Here is a 19,983-nt window from a genome sequence, read left to right as displayed (position 1 = left end):
TTCCTCCCCTGTGACTCTCTAGTGTCTATAAAAGATGGGAGAAAAACAGCATGAGACTGCAAACTAGCATTGTTTTTTTGTTGCTACCCATTCACTAGGTATTATTAGTGCTCATAAAAGTGTGTTCAGTAAGATAAAATTCAATTAGAAATGTGTACCAATCCACAGATGTAAGTCAGAATCTAAACAGAATTTCATTTAACTTCAGTAAGTTGAATTGTGATTGGATGCTAGAGGTCACTGCATTGTGTTGTTTCATTAGTACTGTCTTGTGCAACTTGAGATGAAAAACTTAACAAAATATACTAAGCACTCTAATGCTGCTCATGGAAATGCAACTGTTTTTATTAGCCAGTCACCAATTAAAAAATAATGATCTCTTCTCTATGCTTGTATTGATCATTCTTGATCTCACAGATCAGGCACAAGGCTTGGCACAGAGGCATTTACTTGATCCTATCTAGCATCTTCCCCACAGAATGTAACTAGGCATGAGGTTCCAGTTTGCAGTAACTCAGGGTTCATGGCAAAATCTAACTGTTCATTTCACACTGAGCGGACAAACTAAACAGCCTGTTTGAACCAAACCTCCATCTGTGCAGCAAGTCATTCATTGGTGGTGGTATTACTACTGCTACCAAACACGATCAGCATCCTGCTGATCACGTGCCTGATGAAGGGGTCCTGCATGGCTCTAAAACAGTGCACTCAGTCTTTTGTGATGTGATTATTCTGCAATAAAAGCTTTGGACGATATTGGATGATCCATGATGTGCTGGTGAATATGTGTGTTGATTCATGATGAGCTCAGTTTCCAGCTGGTAGTTGCTACAGCCTGACAAGCCTATGTCCAGGAATGGGTGGAATGGGAAAATTGAAAATAGATTCCTGCTCTGGGCCCTCCTTGGTTGCTAGGGTGTTTGCAGCTGCCTTCATCCTAGCAACAGAGGATGTATCCTAGGCCCTATTCAGCTGCCAGCCAGGGGATTCATTGACTGGCAGCTGAATGTAAATAGAAAAGCTGAAGGTGCTGACATTGACCAAACCCCTCACCCATTTTTTTTCTTTCCCTCCTCCTCCCCATTTATAACCAAATATTGGCTACTTGCAGGCTCTCACACCTACCCCGACCCCTTTTTTTTCTTCTCTCTACTTCTGTCTCTTCTTTCTGTCCTGAGTGTCTATCTCCCTTTTTCCTATCCTTCTCTTAACATCCCTATTAGCCCCCACCTCTTTGTTCCTTCAACCTCCCAACATGTCACCCTCACCTAAACTGTGCACTCTGCACATCTCCTGCATATCTCCTTGTGGTACCCCAGAACCCATCTTGGTCTACCCAGCTCCACCTCAACCCTACCCCTCTTAATTTAACTTTTTACACTATTGTAATATGTACTGTATACATACAGTATGCTTAACATTTTTGCAATAATCTACTTTTTTGTATTAATGGTTGACATATACCTTTAATTTCTTAAAATCATCAACATTTTTGAAATAGAAAAAAATAATCAGACTTATGATCATCATCATCCTTGCCACCACTACTATCATCATTACAATTAATGATCTGATCTCCATGACAAGTATTGAATAATTTCTTTTAAATCTAAAAATATTACATTTAATTTTGGAATAAAACTAGAAACAAATTAGGATTGGCTTTCTGCTTAATTGCACCATTAATGATGTTAAATTGGTTTATTGATATTTGTTTCTCTAATAACTTAAAAAGTCAAGTGGATTGCTTTCTTCAATAAACGGTCTGGAGAGATCATTGTTCTTTTAAGCTTCTCGAAATAGAATGCTGAGTGTGCAGTAAATTGATGGTGCTATAAAATCTGAACATTTTTTATCGAGCGGTCAGTGTTTTTATAGGGAATTAGAGAACATCATTGAGTTTTTTTTTGTGGTAGTGATGCTTTACTGCAGACTCTCTGTGCGCTAACATTTAATACATTCATACTAATGTCACCTTAGTATATTGTCATCAGCATCTTATGCTACAACAGAATCACTGATACAACAGTTAGGGAATCCAAGTTTACCTGTATAAGAGAATTTCAGTTTCAGCTAAAGGAGAAGTTTGTGTTTGGATTTTTTCCCCCAATTATACATACCTAGGTGGATGGAGCATCAGTCTGATGGTGCATCTGTCCCCCGCTGGCTCTAAGTGTGAGAACTCAGCAATCACATGACCACTGATCGCTGAGCAGAGAGCGGTCTGCTTGCCACTAGAGATGAGCGAATCGAACATGACGAAGTGGAATTCGTTCCAAAGATTTGGAAAAATTCTATTCGCGACGAATCCGAAGATTAGCAAACTTCGGATGCACGAATCGAATTTTCCCAAAAATGGCGGCGACATGTGTGGCGACGGAGAAAATGGACAGAGAAGATGGGGCGGGGATCTCTGGGAAGGCGCACAGACAAGGCGCGCTGACCCATAATGCATCATGACATGTGATCGCATTAGCCAATCAGCAGCCAGCCAGCACTGTATAATGGTGGAGCTATAAATCGCGGCCATCTTAGAATTCTCCATTAGCCTCCGGTCATTCAAGAGAGACAGACCTGTGTGTATTAAGGGACAGAGTTAGGGCCACAGAGACTTTAGGGCCACAGAATCGTTACTCAGGGACACAGAATCGTTACTCAGGGACACAGAATCGTTACTCAGGGACACAGAATCGTTACTTAGGGCCACAGCTATCAAAGAATCGAAAATTTAAAGTGACATACACCCTTTTTTTTTTTGGTGGCTGTCGTGCACAGTTGGTGCTTTCTGCTTCACAACCACTATTGTACGTTCAAAGAGTTAAATCCATTTACACGCCGGCTGGCGGTAATATTTTTTGGGTGATTAGTGCATTCCAGTGACACAAACGTACAGTTTCCAGCCAACGGCAAGCTGCAATTGACCGATTGTGTACAATAAACTGACTTTCTGCTTCACAACCACTATTGTACGTTCAAAGAGTTAGATCCATTTACACGCCGGGTGGCGGTAATATTTTTTGGGTGATTAGTGCATTCCAGTGACATAAACGTACAGTTTCCAGCCAACGGCAAGCTGCAATTGACCGATTGTGCTAAATAAACTGACTTTCTGCTTCACAACCACTATTGTACGTTCAAAGAGTTAAATCCGGTTTTATTTTTGGGGTGCTTATTGAATTAAAGAGTATGTCAGACAACACGCAGAGGAGTGGCAGAGGAGGCAATGTTTCAGGAGCGAGCAGACGTGGCAGCAGAGGAAGGGGTCGAGGCAGCACTAGTCGCAGCCAGAGGCCAGTGCTCCCGGTGTCATCCAGCGGTCGTGTCTCCACCGACAACCCTGCCGTCATCGATTGGTTGACTCGGTCGTCTTCCTCTTCCCAGGTCACCTCTGACACCTACAGCCAACGGTCGGTGGGTACGTCAGACACAACCGTTAGTTGGCATGGCCCGGGAGCAAGCCCACTGAAATCACGTGTCCTCGACCTGCCCCTGTCCTTTGGTGTTCCCTCACCAAGCGAAGTATGCTGTGGGCTCAGCCCCACTGTACAGTGAGGAAGAGCTAACAGAGGGCGGTCAGGAACGGGGGGAGACATCCGCCTCTTCAGCAGCCAGGCGAAGAAGTAATGGCGAGGAGAGTGGCTCGGTAGCCGGTCTAGAGACAGGTCTGTCTCCTGACCCACATGCAGCCGAGGGGGCTAGTAGTGACGCGGAGACCCTAATTGATGATGATGAGGCTGATCGCACTTGGCAGCCTCGTCGTCATCAGGCTATTGCTTCCGCATCATCAGGAAAAGAGGGTGCCAGCTTGCCAGCGAGCAAAACAGTCGGTGGGTTGCCCAGGAGGCAGCAGGGTCGCAGCAGTGTGACTGCCCAAATGAGTGAAGTGTGCGGTGATTCTAAGATCGACGGCACTCATCTGCATGTCATACTGACTGACAGTATTATTTCTCTTCCCCAGCAGACTCCAAGGGCATTTAAATTAAAGGTACAGTGTTCTGCACTAATATAAAGGCTCTCTGAAGCCTAGAAACACCCTTTTTATAAGTTAAATTCGCAGCGAATATATTCGGCTCGAAGCAAATTTTTTCGGCGAATTCGGCGAATCAGCCGAACTGAATTTTTGAACAATTCGCTCATCTCTACTTGCCACCCCCCCCTCCCCCGGTGATTACCGGAGCACTGAGCTGTGGAGGGTGAGGTAGCTGCTGGCTCCGGCTCTCGGCACCGTGCTGAGAGGGTGAGAGGCTGAGCCAGGTGTAGCTCCAGACTCTGGGGATCTTTCCCCAGATTTGACCAGCTGAGTGAAGTCAGCCTGCAGCAAAAGTGCAGCCAGAAAAGCTTTGGCTGTACTTCTCCTTTAAGGCTTTTTCATTGATGACATTCTAATAGTTTTTAATCATTATTGTATGCTACTGTATATATAGTAACAATAATAGTAATAATAATAATAATAATAAAAAAGGATCCTCTGTATACACTGATATAATTTATGCAACTTAATCATTGCAAAAATACTATTTAAAATAAATTATGTATGTAAAGCAATACAAAGAGGGTCCCCAGGATATCCCTTTTTTGTGGTTATGGTTTATTGCTGTATCTTTATGGAAGAAGAGGCTGCCTCCAGATGAGCCTGCTCTTAGGTTTGTGCACTGCATGTATACAATAAGTCCTATAGACAGCTTTTAGATAGGGACCATGCTCTACAGGGGTGCCTTGATGTGGCTTTGTGGCTTGAACACATATCTGAATGTATGCAACAAAAGCATCTGTTTTTAACCTGAAAATGTGTTTGGTTCCCCAGTTGTATTGGTTTGTATTTTGCCCTGACCATGTGCACTTTTTCAAATTTTTTGCTAGTTTCAAACTGATTTGAGTCGCTGTCATTGTGTGTGTACATTAGTAAGTGCAGCTTGCCTGCCACTAGATGACTCCATTATAGTTTATAGTATGATAAAGGGAAAGTTGCAGCTAGGTGTTAGCCTCCCTTTTCGCTATGTCCCTCCTTAAGGGGTGTAGTTACTGCATATATAAACGCTGGTGTGGGAGCAGCCCATGTAGATGGTGGATTGAAATAAAATACCCCGGAGCTCCTAAGATGTAGTTTCCTGCCTGGCTAGGCAGAGCTATGGAAGTGTCATTGGAAAGAGAATGATACTGTATACTAAAGAAAGCAACTTGATCCCTCTGACTCTCAACTGTGGGTCCTGTGACTTGGAGATGGAAGCTTAATGATGTATACACAGGGAAGTGGTCCCAACTCTGTGGTGCTCTTGAGGAGAGGAATGGTGGTGTAGAGGGAAGATGACTCAAAAGATGTGTACCTGCACTCTGCACTGAAATTACTATAAATACCATATAGTATATCTTACTATATATATATATATATATATATATATATATATATATGCATAATTTATATATTGATCGTATGGGTGCCTTTTTATATTGTGTGGTATGATAGCCAAATAAAAGGTTTTATTGAACAAGGTTGCACTTCACTTGTTTTTAATTTTGTTTCAGATTTGTTTCAGCGTTTTAAAGCCCTGGTTGGACATTCCAAGGGAGAGCTACGCAGTTCCTGGCATTATTGCTTATAGCTGATCTTGGAGTCTTTATCTGCATGGGCCACACCTGTATGCACAGGGGGGATTATACTGGATTTAATCAAGGTACATAGCAGCTACAGGATTAGTAGAGCCAAGCTGGACAGTAGGTATAGGATCAGTAGTCAGGCTGGAGGCTGGAACAGTGGGCTAGGAGTGGAGTGGCTTTAAGCAGTAGTCGAGGACCACACTTGGCCAAGTGATTCGGTCTGCTGCATCACTCTGATGGGAATACATTAGACCTTGTTTTCTCCATCTTTGCACTCCCTACAGCCTTACAAACACCTGCTTTCCTCTCTCTGATCACAATATCATCACCTTCACAGTGTCCATCACTTATCCCTCCAAGCACCAAACAGTTACCCGCAGAAACCTTCACAACTTGAACCCTGCTCCTTTCCACTCTGCAACTGACCAACTCTATGACAGAATCTCTCCCCTGTCCTGCCTTGACCTGGCCACTACTGTCTACAACAGTTCGCTTTCATTCACATTAGACTCACTTGCTCCTCTAACAACACGAAGCATCATGCCCCGACCGTTACAACCTTGGCAGACTGACCACACCAGAAATCTTAAACGACATAGTCGTTGGAGCGATTGTGGCATAAAACCAAATCTCAGCAAGCATTCACCTTATATAAATCTGCTTTCTTAACATACGATTCCTCCCTCCATGCTGCCAAACAAGCCTTCTTTGTCACTCTTATTAATACCTTGTCATCCAGTCCTCGTCAGCTCTTCTCTACTTTTAACTCTCTACTTTCTCCACCTCCACCCAGTACCTCACTCACTGCTCACGAGATTGCAAATCATTTCAAAAACAAAATTGATGCAATTCATAGGGGCATCGCCACTGCACAGACATCCATCCCACTTAGCATACCTTACACTAAACCTCCTTCAACACTTTCCTCTTTTGACCTTGCTACTACCAAAGAGGTCACTAAGGTTTTCTCAGAAGCCCGTCTCACTACCTGCCCCCTGGATCCTGTCCCCTCACATCTATTACGGTCACCCTCTTCTTCCATCCTAAGCTCCCTCACTCACATCTTCAATCTCTCCCTCTCTAACGGTGCCTTCCCCTCCCCTCTAAAGCATGCACGCATCACTCCCATACTTAAAAAGCCCTCCCTGGACTCCACCAACCTGAACAACTTAAGACCCATCTCCCTGCTGCCATTTACCTCTAAACTCCTAGAACGCTTAGTCTACAATCGCCTGTGCTCCTACCTCACTGACAACAACCTTTGTGACCCTTTACAGTCTGGTTTTCGCTCACTACACTCCACTGAAACTGCCCTACTAAAACTCACTAATGATCTACTAACTGCTAAAACCAATGGCCACTACTCCATACTCTTACTACTTGACCTCTCTGCAGCTTTTGATAGGGTTGACTATCCCCTCCTCCTCAAAAAACTCCACTCTCTTGGCCTCCGAGACTCTGCTTTCTCATGGCTCTCCTCCTGCTGATCGCAGTGCTCCTTCAGCGTTACCTATAACACTGCCTCCTCCTCTTCACTCCATCTTTCTGTAGGGGTCCCTCAAGGTTCCATCCTTGGACCCCTACTCTTCTCCATCTACACCTCCTCCCTTGGTCACTTGATAAACTCCCATGGCTTTAAGTACCATCTCTATGCTGATGACACACAAATCTATCTTTCTACCCCTCACCTCACCCCTTCAGTCTCCTCTTGCATTACTAACCTACTAAGTGACATATTGGCATGGATGTCACTCCACTTTTTCAAACCCAATCTTTCCAAAACTGAGCTCTTAGTATTCCCTCCAGCTTGTGCCCCCTCAACTGACTTCTCCATCAAGATCAATAACACAACCATCAGTCCCTCCCCTCATGCCAGGGTACTAGGTGTAATCCTAGACTCCCATCTGTCCTTTCAGTCCAAAATCCAATCGCTATCCAAATCTTGTAGACTTCAACTCTGCAACATCTCCAAGATATGGGCGTTCTTAACCTCGGAAACCACTAAGCAACTTATTCACTCCCTTGTTACATCTCGCCTTGACTATTGTAACTCCCTCCTCATTGGCGTACCTAATTGCAGGCTATCCCCTGTTCAGTCTATCATGAATGCGGCTGCCAGACTCATCCACCTTACTAACCGTTCTGTGTCAGCCACCCCTCTCTGACAATCCCTCCACTGGCTTCCCGTTGCCCAACGGATAAAATTCAAAACATTAACAATAACATATAAAGCCATTTATAACTCTGCCCCAAATTACATCACCGATCTTGTCTGCAAATATCACCCAAACCATACTTTCCGCTCCTTGCGCGACCTCCTGCCCTCTAGCTCCCTTGTCTCCTCCTCCCATGCTCATCTCCAGGACTTCTTTAGAGCTTCCCCCATCCTCTGGAACTCTCTACCCCAATTTATCAGACTATCGCATACTCTGCTCACTTTTAGGCGATCTCTGAAAACCTATCTCTTCAGGGAAGCCTATCCTGCCCTCAGCTAATAATGGAATCTTCGACGCCTCCTATCAGTCCATCCCCCACAATTACTACCTTTTGTACCACTAGCCCCTCCCTCCTAGATTGTAAGCTCCAAGGAGCAGGGCCCTCCTATCCCTCTTGTATTGAACTGTATTGTTGCTGTATTGTCTCCCGTTATATTGTAAAGCGCTGAGCAAACTGTTGGCGCTATATATATCCTGTATAATAATACAAAAGGGTAGATAGAACTTGAGACAGGCTTGAATAGATATTATTGTGATAGAGCAAGGTTGGGGTACTGAGAGTCCCAAATATGAAAAAGCAGTAGAATTATGAAACAATGTATCAGTTCCCATGTAGAGACATTATTGCAAGCAGTCAGTTTGTTGACAACTAATAAATATGGCAATAGGAGAAAAGAGTGCAGCTGATACATTTTTTTTTCATGTTTCTAATGAGGTGTGGAGACAGACTTCAGTGGCTAACACCCAAATTGTCTATGTACAGGAAGAGCAAGGAATGTACAGGAAGAGCAAGTCTTGAGCGGAGCTGTGGATTTGGGTATGTGTTTGAATAGGCAGTAGTCAGAGCTAAGGCCAAGTCAGTAACAGACTGATCTATAGATGATGCAGTGACAGACAGGTATAGAAAAGCTGGCATGGACTTGGTAGAAATGACTGATGTTGCCAGGACTTATCAGGCATGGAGGCAAGCTAGACTGGAGCAAAAGGAATGGAGGCAGGTCGGACTGGAGTAGCAATCACAGGAGCAGGCTGGATGGGAGCAGCAAGCACTGGAACAGGCTGGATTGGAACAGCTTGCACAGACTGGACAAGAGTAGCAGGCAATGGAACAAGCTGTACTGGAGTAGGCTGGATTGGAAACAACTAGCACCAGAAGAGTCTGAACAATGTATAGGGCAGGAGTGGAGAATGACAGAATTTTGTGAGTGGGAATGCTAACCAGATTCTGCTTCCAATGGGGATGCAGTGAAAGGTAAAGATAGCAGTGGCGAATGAAGATTTCTGAGGGGCTGCCAAGGGTAACAGCGGTAGCCGGACCCCTCAAAGGATTAAATGCAAGGAAGGTGCAGCAATTGGAAGCAGGAAACTGATTTACGCAGTTAGAAGTATAAAATACCCAGTAGCAGCTGTGGTTGCTAAACATAACAAAGTAAGAGATTCTTGGTGTCTAGAGGCAGGACTGAGTTGGTGTGAATTGGCTGCAATTGGTGATAATATCTTTGACCAGGATTGGAGTACATGCTGAGCAAAGTTTAGTTTACATTGTTCTTGTGCAACTTGAGAGTGCATAGCAGCAATACAATCAAACAGGGTCCTTTGGGAACATGCTGAAGAGTGCTCAAGAAAGTAATATTTGTCATCTTCCAGCAACAGCAACCATACCAGAGACTCAACCTGAGGCATACTAAAGAGAGGAGTGAAATCATGATGGTCATGAGATATAGCAGGTAAAGCTGTCTCAGAACAAATGGAAATCAAAGGCTGTCCATCGCTAAATGGAAACCTTCCCTGATCAGCGAAGCTGTGTGCCACCTGAATATATTCTAGAGGTATTCGGTAGTGAGACCCTGTAATATCTGCACAAAAATATTTGTCCTCTGTCATCTGCAACATAAAATAGATCACCTCCTCTGGATGCATCTTGCATTAATAGATAGCAAATGCTGGGATCAGATACTTCCTAATTCCCAACTGCATCTGGTCATTAAAAGCCTCAGTGTTATGTAAGGGATAACAAAGGCGGGTGTCTAGTTGCAGCAACAATGACCAGATCAGTGGGCTACACTTAAAGTGGTAGTAAACTTGTTAAAGAAAAAAATGTCCTCCTGCAAGGTAATATCATAATGTGCTAGTATGCATTGCATACTAGCACATTATGAAAAACTTACCTTAGAACAAAGTGAAATGTGAAATGTCACATCTGTATGATGTATACAACCTACGTAAGAAAACAAAATGCAGTTCAAATTACCAGTAAATTACAGGTCCCAGCAGCTTCATTCAGTTTATAAGCAAGGCAAGCAATCTAAAGAAAAAAACAGTGTGTGATTTCCCTAAACATAAATACTAGACCTTTTATGCTTGATGATGGTCTTGATGGATGGCAAGGGGGACCACACAAAAGAAAACAGTGTGGGATCTTTCCAATATCTAGACCAGACCATTATCCAATTATGCAAACTGACTGGCCAAAAGAGGAATGGAAAGAATGTGCACCCCCCCTCCTGAACCACACCAGGCCATATGCCCTCTACATGGGGGAGGGGGCAAAGCACCTTGTCCCCTCATTGATGACAAAGGCCTCTTCCCCTCAATCCTGGCCTCATGGTTGTGACGGTCTGTATAGGCAGGGGGCATATCAAAATCTACAAGTCCCCTTTGAAAATAAGGGGGCCCCAGATGTCAACCCCACTACATAAATGAGTAGGGAATACATAGTACCCCTATTCATTCACAAAAGAAAATTTAAATAGTAAATAAAAACACACATCCTTTATTAAGGACATCATGCAATATAAGGGGTGAGTTTGACCAGGGGATTCTCTGGATGTCATTACCAAATATTGTCATGCCCAGTACCCAAAAGGTTTCAATTTCTAGCAAAGCAGTTACAGAAAGGTTCTCACCAATCAATGAAAGAGTATTGTCTCAGTTTCCAAACTACTGACATGCTGCTAGAGAGAATATTGTGGGGCTGTCGCCATTGTATTCTCTACCATCACTGTTGTACACCTTGCACCCTGATATCATGACATATGGCACTGCATGGGAATGCTTAAGATGTCATGCTGTTATAAAAAGTCCATGTCATTGTGCAGTACAGCTTCCAGCTTCCTCCCACTTCTCTCCCACTGGAAAGACCAGGTAAGCAGTTGGGCCCCTTACCCCAGAGAAGAAGAACTCTGACATGCCTGCATAATTATCTCCTAAAAGGAAACTCTGTCTCAGAAATACCCAGTATGCCTGCTAGGAGAAAACAATAATACATTGCAATAAATGAAATACTCTGTAATATGAAATCTATGGCATATGCAATAGTGCACACTATGTCAAACATCACTTAAAGTATGTTTAACATAGTGTTGTAATGCTGCTTTTCACTACAAGATGATGCATGGTACACTTAATGGGACTGATAGTACTGGGTCGATTCGTGGTGGGGCAGTGTTCATCCCGTTCCCCTTTATGGGCACTTTTGGGGGCAGAAGGGGTTCTGCTGTTTGTGGTTGTACTGGCAGTCCAGCTGTCTCCGGGCAGCTTGAATGGTGGGGCAGTTTTTCCACCTATGTCCCCGCCATCACTTCGCATGAGTATTGGCCAACGACGCATTCATCTGAGCTGCCTTTATTACTCGCAATATACAGCACTTCTATAGTAAATACATAAAGTGCATTCAAATATTCCATGTGTCTATAAATATACACAATCAAAGAAATAGTCCACAAAGTGCAATCTTCTTATGTGTAAATAAAGTTCTTCAAAAAATTAGCATTTTATGACTTTTCTTCTTTCATATGTGTGAGTTTAAAGTGCGTCATGCAAAAAACATCAACAACTCCAAATGCTGTTCCTCGTGCTCCACTCCACCACTGTGTGCCGCCACCACTCCAGAAAACCCACCAAACAGCCATGACCTTCTCTCTTAAAAGTTGGTCTATATGCACTTTTGTATAGGTTCCCCACTAGGTATACCGCTTCCAGGAATCCTTTTGATCACACCGTTACCAGGAATATCATGCAATTAGGAGGTAGAAAAAATCCAATACCCTTTAATTAAAACCAAATATTACGATCACTAAAAACATCTGCTATAGTGCTCACATTTACTGGTGCATTGCGTTCTGCATCCGAGTTCAATCTTTTAATCTCGTGGCCAGCTGGCCCCACTACTCGCAGCACAGGCCGCCTCTCAGTACAAGTATATCTCACCACTTCCGGGTGTCTCCACAGGGTCGCAATGATTTCACTTCCTGTAGCTAAGCCTCGATGTATGTTCTGTTGTGATGACATATTCAGGAGGCGTTACAGGAAGTCCATGGCTTGCTTCTTTATAGTATTCACTATTAACCATTTACTCACTATTTAATTCAAAATGTATGTCGCTCCTTATTCATTTAGTTAAAAGCCGCCAATGTATTAATCTATCTTCATATATTAACTACATTTATTACATTTCGGCTATTTTCATATTTTCATTAACTATTTATTCTTATTATCTTTTTTCCAATATACACTGGTAAGTGACTATGAATAATATATATATATATATATATATATATATATATATATATATTGGTAGGTGTATTACAACACTGAGAGACAGAATAGCAACAAAAAATTCAAAAGAATTGCATGTCTAACAAATGATGCACTGATTTGCATGTTTATGAGGGAAATAAGTGTTTGATCCCCTATTATTCAGCAGGATTTCTGGCTACCAGGTGTCTTTCATACAGGTAAGAAGCTGAGATTATAAGCAGTCTTTTAAAGGGAGTGCTGCTAATCTCATTGTGTTACTTGTATAAAAGACACCTGTCCACAGGAGCAATCAAACAATCAGATTCCAAACTCTCCACCATGGCAAAGACCAAAGAGCTGTCCAAGGATGTCAGGGACAAGATTTTAGACCTACACAAGGCTGGACTGGGCTACCAAACTATCAACAAGCAGCTTGGTGAGAAGGTGACAACAGTTGGTGCAATCATGAACAAATGGAAGAAACACAGAACAACTGTCAGTCTCCCTAAGTCTGGTGCACCATGCAAGATCTCACCTCCTGGAGTGTCAGTGATCATGAGAACAGTGAGGAATCATCCCAGAACTACACATATATATAACAATAAAACATATAAAATTCATATGTAACAATAAATAAAAATTCCCACTACTGTTTTTTGGAAACCCAAAAACTAATAATTAACAATAAAACAATTTAAGTAGATATCAATGTTGAGGCCCTCTGGTGTTAACGTGTCCAACATATATATCCATTTTGTTTCATTTTTTTAGATCATCTGTTTTTTTGTTTTGCCCTCTCCAATGGCCTTCTACTTTATCTATGGCGTAAAACTTAAAAGAGTGGCATCTTTCCCATGACATTCCTTAAAATGTCTAGACACGCTGTCTTGGGTATATCCTTTTCTTGTGTTAATCATGTGCTCCCCAATTCTTCTACTGAACTCTCTTGTTTATAAGTAATTTACACCTGAGCTGCCTGTTTCCGGAATGAGGATGCCATGGGCGATTGGGATGGGGGAAGAGAAAGCCATCTCTCCTTATTTAATCCTTGGCGGGTGTGTATCTAGGGGCTGGTATCCCCTCACTGGCATCTGGAGTGCTGTTATCCCTACAGCAGCATTTGAGATATGTCTTTTATTTCGGGCCTATTTCATCTGTTGACTTTTAGGTGGTGTGCTATTAGTTGGCAATATTTTCAATGAGGACATTTTGTTGGCTTTTACATTCAAGTGTGAAAAACATATACAATAGAGGTGAAGTACTTATAAGCAGTGGGCAGCTCTCCCTTATTGTCTTTTGGATGCCTCAATTTAAACAGGTAGTCTATGTATATACACTGCTCAAAAAAATTAAAGGAACACTTTTTAATCAGAGTATAGCATCAAGTCAATTCAACTCCTGGGATATTGATCTGGTCAGTTAAGTAGCAGAGGGGGTTGCTAATCAGTTTCAGCTTGTTTTATGTTAATTAAATTAACAATAGGTGCACTTGATGAGCAACAATGAGATAAACTCTAAAACAGGAATGATTTTACAGGTGGAGGCCACTGATATTTTTTTCCCTACTCATCTTTTCTGACTGTTTTTTCACTAGTTTTGCATTTGGCTAGGGTCAGTGTCACTACTGGTAGCATGAGGCAATACCTGGACCCTACAGAGTTTGCACAAGCAGTCCAATCTCTCCAGAATGACACATCAATATGTGCCATTGCCAGAAGGTTTGCTGTGTCTCCCAGCACAGTCTCAAGAGCATGGAGGAGATTGCAGGAGACAGGCAGTTACTATAGGAGAGCTGGACAGGGCCGTAGAAGGTCCTTAATGTATCAGCAGGACCGGTATCTACTCCTTTGTGCAGAGGAACAACATGAGCATTGACAGAGCCCTACAAAATGACCTCCGGCAGGCCACTGGTGTGAATGTCTCTGATCAAACAATCAGAAACAGATTTCATGAGGGTGACCTGAGGGCCCAGCACTACAGAACTTGATTGGCATTTGCCATCGAACACCAGAATTGACAGGCCCGCCACTGCTTTTCATAGATGAGAGCAGGTTCACCCTGAGCTCATGTGACAGATGTAAAAGGGTCTGGAGAACGGCCGTGGAGAACGTTATGCTGCCTGTAACATCGTTCACCATGACCATTTTGGTGGTGGGTCAGTGATGTTCTGGGGAGGCATATCCATGGAGGGATGCACAGACCTCTACAGGCTAGACAATGGCACCATGACTGCCATTAGGTATCAGGATGAAATTCTTGGACCCATTGTGAGACCCTATGCTGGTGAAGTGGGTCCTGAGTTCCTCCTGGTGCACGACAATGCCCAGCCTCATGTGGCGAGAGTATGCAGGTAGTTCCTGGAGGATGAAGGAATTGATACCATTGAATGGCCCCCATGCTCGCCTGACCTAAATCAAATAGAACACCTCTGGGATATCATGTTTTGGTCATGTTTTGGTCCATCTGACGCTGCCAGATTTTACGTCAGAAAGGACTAGCCTGCTGCATAATTTTTTTTCACCTTGATTTTTGGGGTGTCTTTGAATTCAGTCCTCTGTAGGTTGCTAATTTTCATTTCCATCAAACGATGGGCCATCCTTTCATTCCTAACACATTACACAGTCCATGTCAATATAGATATCCAGTATGATATTTTTCCCCATTGAGATCTGATGTGTTTTCAAAGTGTTCTACTTCCCAACCGCCCTATAGCAGATATACTGGTACAGGGCGGCATGGGTGCGCAAAATAAAGTATATATACGTGATTTTGCATCTCTGGGTAGGGGACATGCATGAAGTGCATGTGCGCCATACCAGCGCCACCATTCATGGCCTGCAGCTGTCAATCATCAGGTCCAGGCCGGTGATTACTCGTCAGTGCCCTGTGATTGAGGACCATCTCCGACGGGGAGGAGAATTGTATGTAAACAATACAGTTCTCCTCCCTGTCAGCTCGTGCACACTGCTTTGGATGGCTGTGCATAGCACAGCCATCCAAAGCAGTGTGATTACAGGGAAGCACAGACACACAAATACAAGTAAAACAGCACACAGTTAACCCTTTGATCGCCCCACATGTTAACTCTTTCCTGCCCAGTACCATTAGTACAGTGTCAGTGCTTTTTTTTTAGCACTAAACACTGTATTGGTGTCACTGGGGATGTCAGTGGCACCAAGTCAGTTCCCCCCAGTGTCAGAATGCCCACCACAGTCCCGCAGTCCCGCTATAAGTCACTGATCACCGCCATTACTAAAAAAAAAAAAATTGCAGTATCTATACCGCCATTTATAAATGCTAAAATGTTCACATAAACTGTTTAACTTTCACATATTGGGATTTTTTTAGCAAATGCATGTAGCGGAATACATTTTGACCTAAATTAATGATGATTTGATTTTTTTAATGGACATGTTTAATAGCAAAAAGTCAAAAATATTGTTTTTTTCTCAAAATTGTCGTTCTTTTCTTTTTATAGTACAAAAAAAAAAAAAGCAAACAGGCGATCAAATACCACCAAAAGAAAGCTCAATTCATGGAGAAAAAAAGGACATACATTTCATTTGGGTGCAGCATTGCATGACCGCGCAATTGTCAGTTAAAGTAACATTGCACCTTAACGCAAAAAATGGGCTGGTCAGGAAGGGGGGTAAATCCTCAGGAGGGCAAGTGGTTAATTTTTTTGAGCAGTGTATTTACCTTTTTGGCAAGGCACTATATGCCACGTATATTGACATGTATCTGTGTGGGATTTTCCCTGTAGATTTACTATCCTAATTATTATCCTATGTAGGTTTGTGGTCACCTAATTATTTGGGATTGAGAGGCGCCAGTTCCCTTCTTCATATGCATTGCTCCCTGGACCGCTTTGTTGGATATCTGGGTGTCAGTTTCACATCTTTTGCCCTCCATACTTGCAGCCATACAAGATTTGGTGATGCCCCTTTGGGGCTATTTAATGGAATTCATTCCTGTAAGTCTATTAAGCTTCAATTATTTCTATGTATTGTGTATATTGTATACTGTATGACATAGGTGTCAAATGCCATTTCATTGAGGGCTACATCAGTATTATTGGTCCTTTCAATGGGCCGGTTTTATTTGTAAGACTTTGTTTCTACTCTTTATCATATTGCGTACAGATTGCAAGGCTTAGGGGTGCATTAGGTACTGAATGCATGGTTCAAGAGTGAACGGCGTACAAAGTGCAGAGTTATGGAGTGCGCCACATACAGAGTACAGAATTCAGGGGTGTGTTGTGTACAGAGTGGAGTGTTGAGCTGTGTGCTACATACAGAGAGCAGGGTTTAGGTGTGTGCTATGCACAGTGTGCAGAGTTTAGCCCTCTTTCACAGGCTGTCCGCATCTCACTTCCACCCCTGCTCTTCAGCTCTGACCTCTGCACTACTCTCCTCTATTCCCCTCCTCTGCACACATTTCCCTCCACCGTCCCCATCTCCCCGCTTCCCAAAAGCTTCATCACATCTCACCTAACTGGTTCGGCTTCAGTGCCTCCTGGCAATGTAGGCAGCTTCACCTCTCTCTCTCTTAATTGCACGGAGATTATTGATCAGTATCTGTCCCCGCTGTGTGTGCAGAGCAGACAGGGTTCTGTAAGAGCCTCTGAAATGAAAGCTGTCTTTGTAAACACAGAAGGTTTCTGTATTAACAAATGACAGTGGTGAGTGGGGAGTGACGGGCAAAAGCCGAAGGTGGCAGAATGGAGTTCCGCCATGTTCCAGCTGAAAAAAGCCCTGAGTGTAAGGGCCACATGAAATGGCCTGGCGGGCCACATTTGGCTTGCGGGCCTTCTGTTTGACACATGTGCTGTATGATTTATGTTATGCTACTACATGTTGTTTTTCTTTGAGCCATACTCAGTTGCACCCCATGATCTCCTGAAGAAGCAAACGCATTGGGATACTGCACCCCCTCCTTGATAGATGTCACTTGTTATTCATTTTTGATGCTATACATTTGTACCAATAAAGTTAAGTGATTTATGTGGGGAGGTGCTTTTCTAGGGGGCTGACTAGCTGATTATGGTTCACTTTAACCATTATTATGGTTTTTAGAGGGTTTAATACCCCTGCATATTTTAAATGGAATTTTGTAATAAAATGTGTTGATTTTATTGAGATGTGTCTGTTTAGGATGTTCTGAGAAAAGGTATCAGCACCGTTTAAAATCCCATTTTTGTTCTTTGGTTTGCTTTTCATACATTTATCAGGGATGTGTTGCTGAGTAATTCAACTGGACCTATTACTTTATCTGTTAACTGTTATCAATTTGTTATGGGTAAAGTTACACTTTAAGTAAACTATACTGTATAGTTATGTATATTAACATGCTGTATATTAACATCTCAAATGTATGGTGATTGCTATGAGACAGATTTAAAACTCATGGACAGGAGTCCAGGAGCTATAGTGGCAGATAATGCATATATCCGCTTCATCTCATTTTTACTATGAAGTGTATTAAGTGATGTATAGTGATGGCTTGGGCCACTTGTCAAACTATAGGACTTAACATATATCCTATTTCTATAGCGTAGATGTGGTCATCTGTTGGTTTCCAAAACAGGTGTGTAGCATTTCCCACATAGTATCCTATAAATTTTTTTGAATAATATGCTTTTACAGGAGTCTCCCTGTTCACGCCCCACATGGTGCCTCATTCTTATTTATTTTTAATTGACTTGACACATCTATTGAGCAATGCATGACAATGCATATACATTGTAAAAGAAATGTGTTTCAATAGGAACTGTTCAAACCAGTGGGTTGATGTGCACTGCTACATTAGAATAGGCCCTTTTCTCAGCACAATGCAACACAAGGCATATCAAACACATGTAAGTTCACAGTAAGGCACATAAACCTAAGAGTCAAAACAGTATATTGATGTTTCCTTTACAGATAAACCGTACTGAAGTTAAAAAGTATTACAGTGCAACATGGCGCATGTTAAGCTACAATGGAGCTTGCCATCGCATGTCAACGTACGTGCATTTATGTGCTCTCAATGAACACATTGCAGTGTGAATGGACACTTAAGTAGTCAAGAGCAATCAGTGGTTAGATGCTGAGTGTATGCCCATCTAGTGTAATCAGAAAGTTAGTAGCAAGCACGCAGTTAGTGAAAAGCTTCTGAATATGTCCATCCAATCAGAGACTGATACCATGCATAAATAATCACAGCATGCTGAGCTGTATAAAACTGTGCATAATAATACATTGTAAATATGGAAAGTGGAATGTGGTTGATGCTTTGTTAATCTCTTGAAGAGTATCCTGTAGAGAAATAGTAATAAGGTATCTCAGATAATAACGCCTGAAGGCGGCAATAGCTGGTATTAATGCGCCTCCACAGTTTTTATTTTTTTGTTAGTATGGATATTTGTATATTTGGTGTGGGTACAATTTGGGATAAATTGGACACCATTTATCTTTGAATAAAATGTATTTTTATAAATTTATATTGTATACATACCCTCCTTGTAAGGCTTTTCTGCTTATCCTTTCATACGCATAATGTAGAAATACATCTCTTTGCCTCTCCTAAGCAACTGTGAATGATTCTGTAGAAAATGTCTTCTTTCCTTCCTCCATTGCTGCCTGTCAGCTCCACCCCTATCAGAAGCCTGATATGTGGGTGTTTCTCTTGTTGAGCTTAGACAGAGCTCTCTTGTTTCTGCACCCCCTCTGGCACTAATCAAAAGCTGACAGAGGACACAAAGCAGAGAGGCTCTCTATTAATACTCCAATACAGTGATAATGCCCTGCTGACTCCGTCGACTGAAACTTCCTGTTAATAAGAAGAAAGATTTCCCGTTGGATGCAGGATTGCGCTATTTCAGGTAATGAACTCCAACAGCAGTGATTTTCACAGTACCATGGAAAGAAATCAATTCAAAATAGTGTAAAAAGGATGGACCTGTTTGTGCACATCAAAAAGAATATAAGAAAACATATTAACATCAAAGTCCTGAAAAAAAATACATGACACATTGTAAAATAAAAAGCATGCTCAAAGGTAGAGATACTGCACACCCAGTTGCTCCAACACAACCCCTCCCTCTGAATATGGTGTGAAATGCAGGACTGAGGAATGCACATGGTATGAAGACAAGCATGCTCAGTCAACTCTAATTAAATATTTATCTCCTAAAGATCAACATGGTTGAACAACAGTGAGGGGAGGGGGTGCGCTGTCGACCACACTATCTCTGGATCCACAGCGCCTATTAAAACGGGACAAAGTGCTACCTTCACTTTGTCCCCTGAGGGACAGATGAGGAAATATTTTTATGGTGAGACTTCTTCTTTAAAGGCAGCCACACATAAGAGAAACATATCCCCCACTGTTGCTGATTTTCTTTCAAAAACATTGACTAGCTGTCTCTGAATTCAATATTTTTGAGACATTAGTGCTCATCTACTAAAGGAGTTCAGACTGCTTGTTATGATTCAAGCACCACTTTATGCTTTGATATACCTTCGTTAGACCTCAGTGCATCCGGTAATATGATCACCTGCTAAATAGGTGCCCTCCACAGGCACCTCAACTCTCTACATGGCAGTTTAGTTTTCTAGTTTTCTAGTTTTACTTATGAAAATTTAGTACAAGGATGTTAACCAGTCATATCAAA

This window comes from Staurois parvus, unplaced genomic scaffold, assembly GCF_062004578.1.
Source record: "Staurois parvus isolate SC_StPar_1 unplaced genomic scaffold, SC_StPar_1.0 ptg000682l, whole genome shotgun sequence".
NCBI lineage: Eukaryota > Metazoa > Chordata > Amphibia > Anura > Ranidae > Staurois > Staurois parvus.
This window is presented reverse-complemented; position numbering follows the sequence as displayed.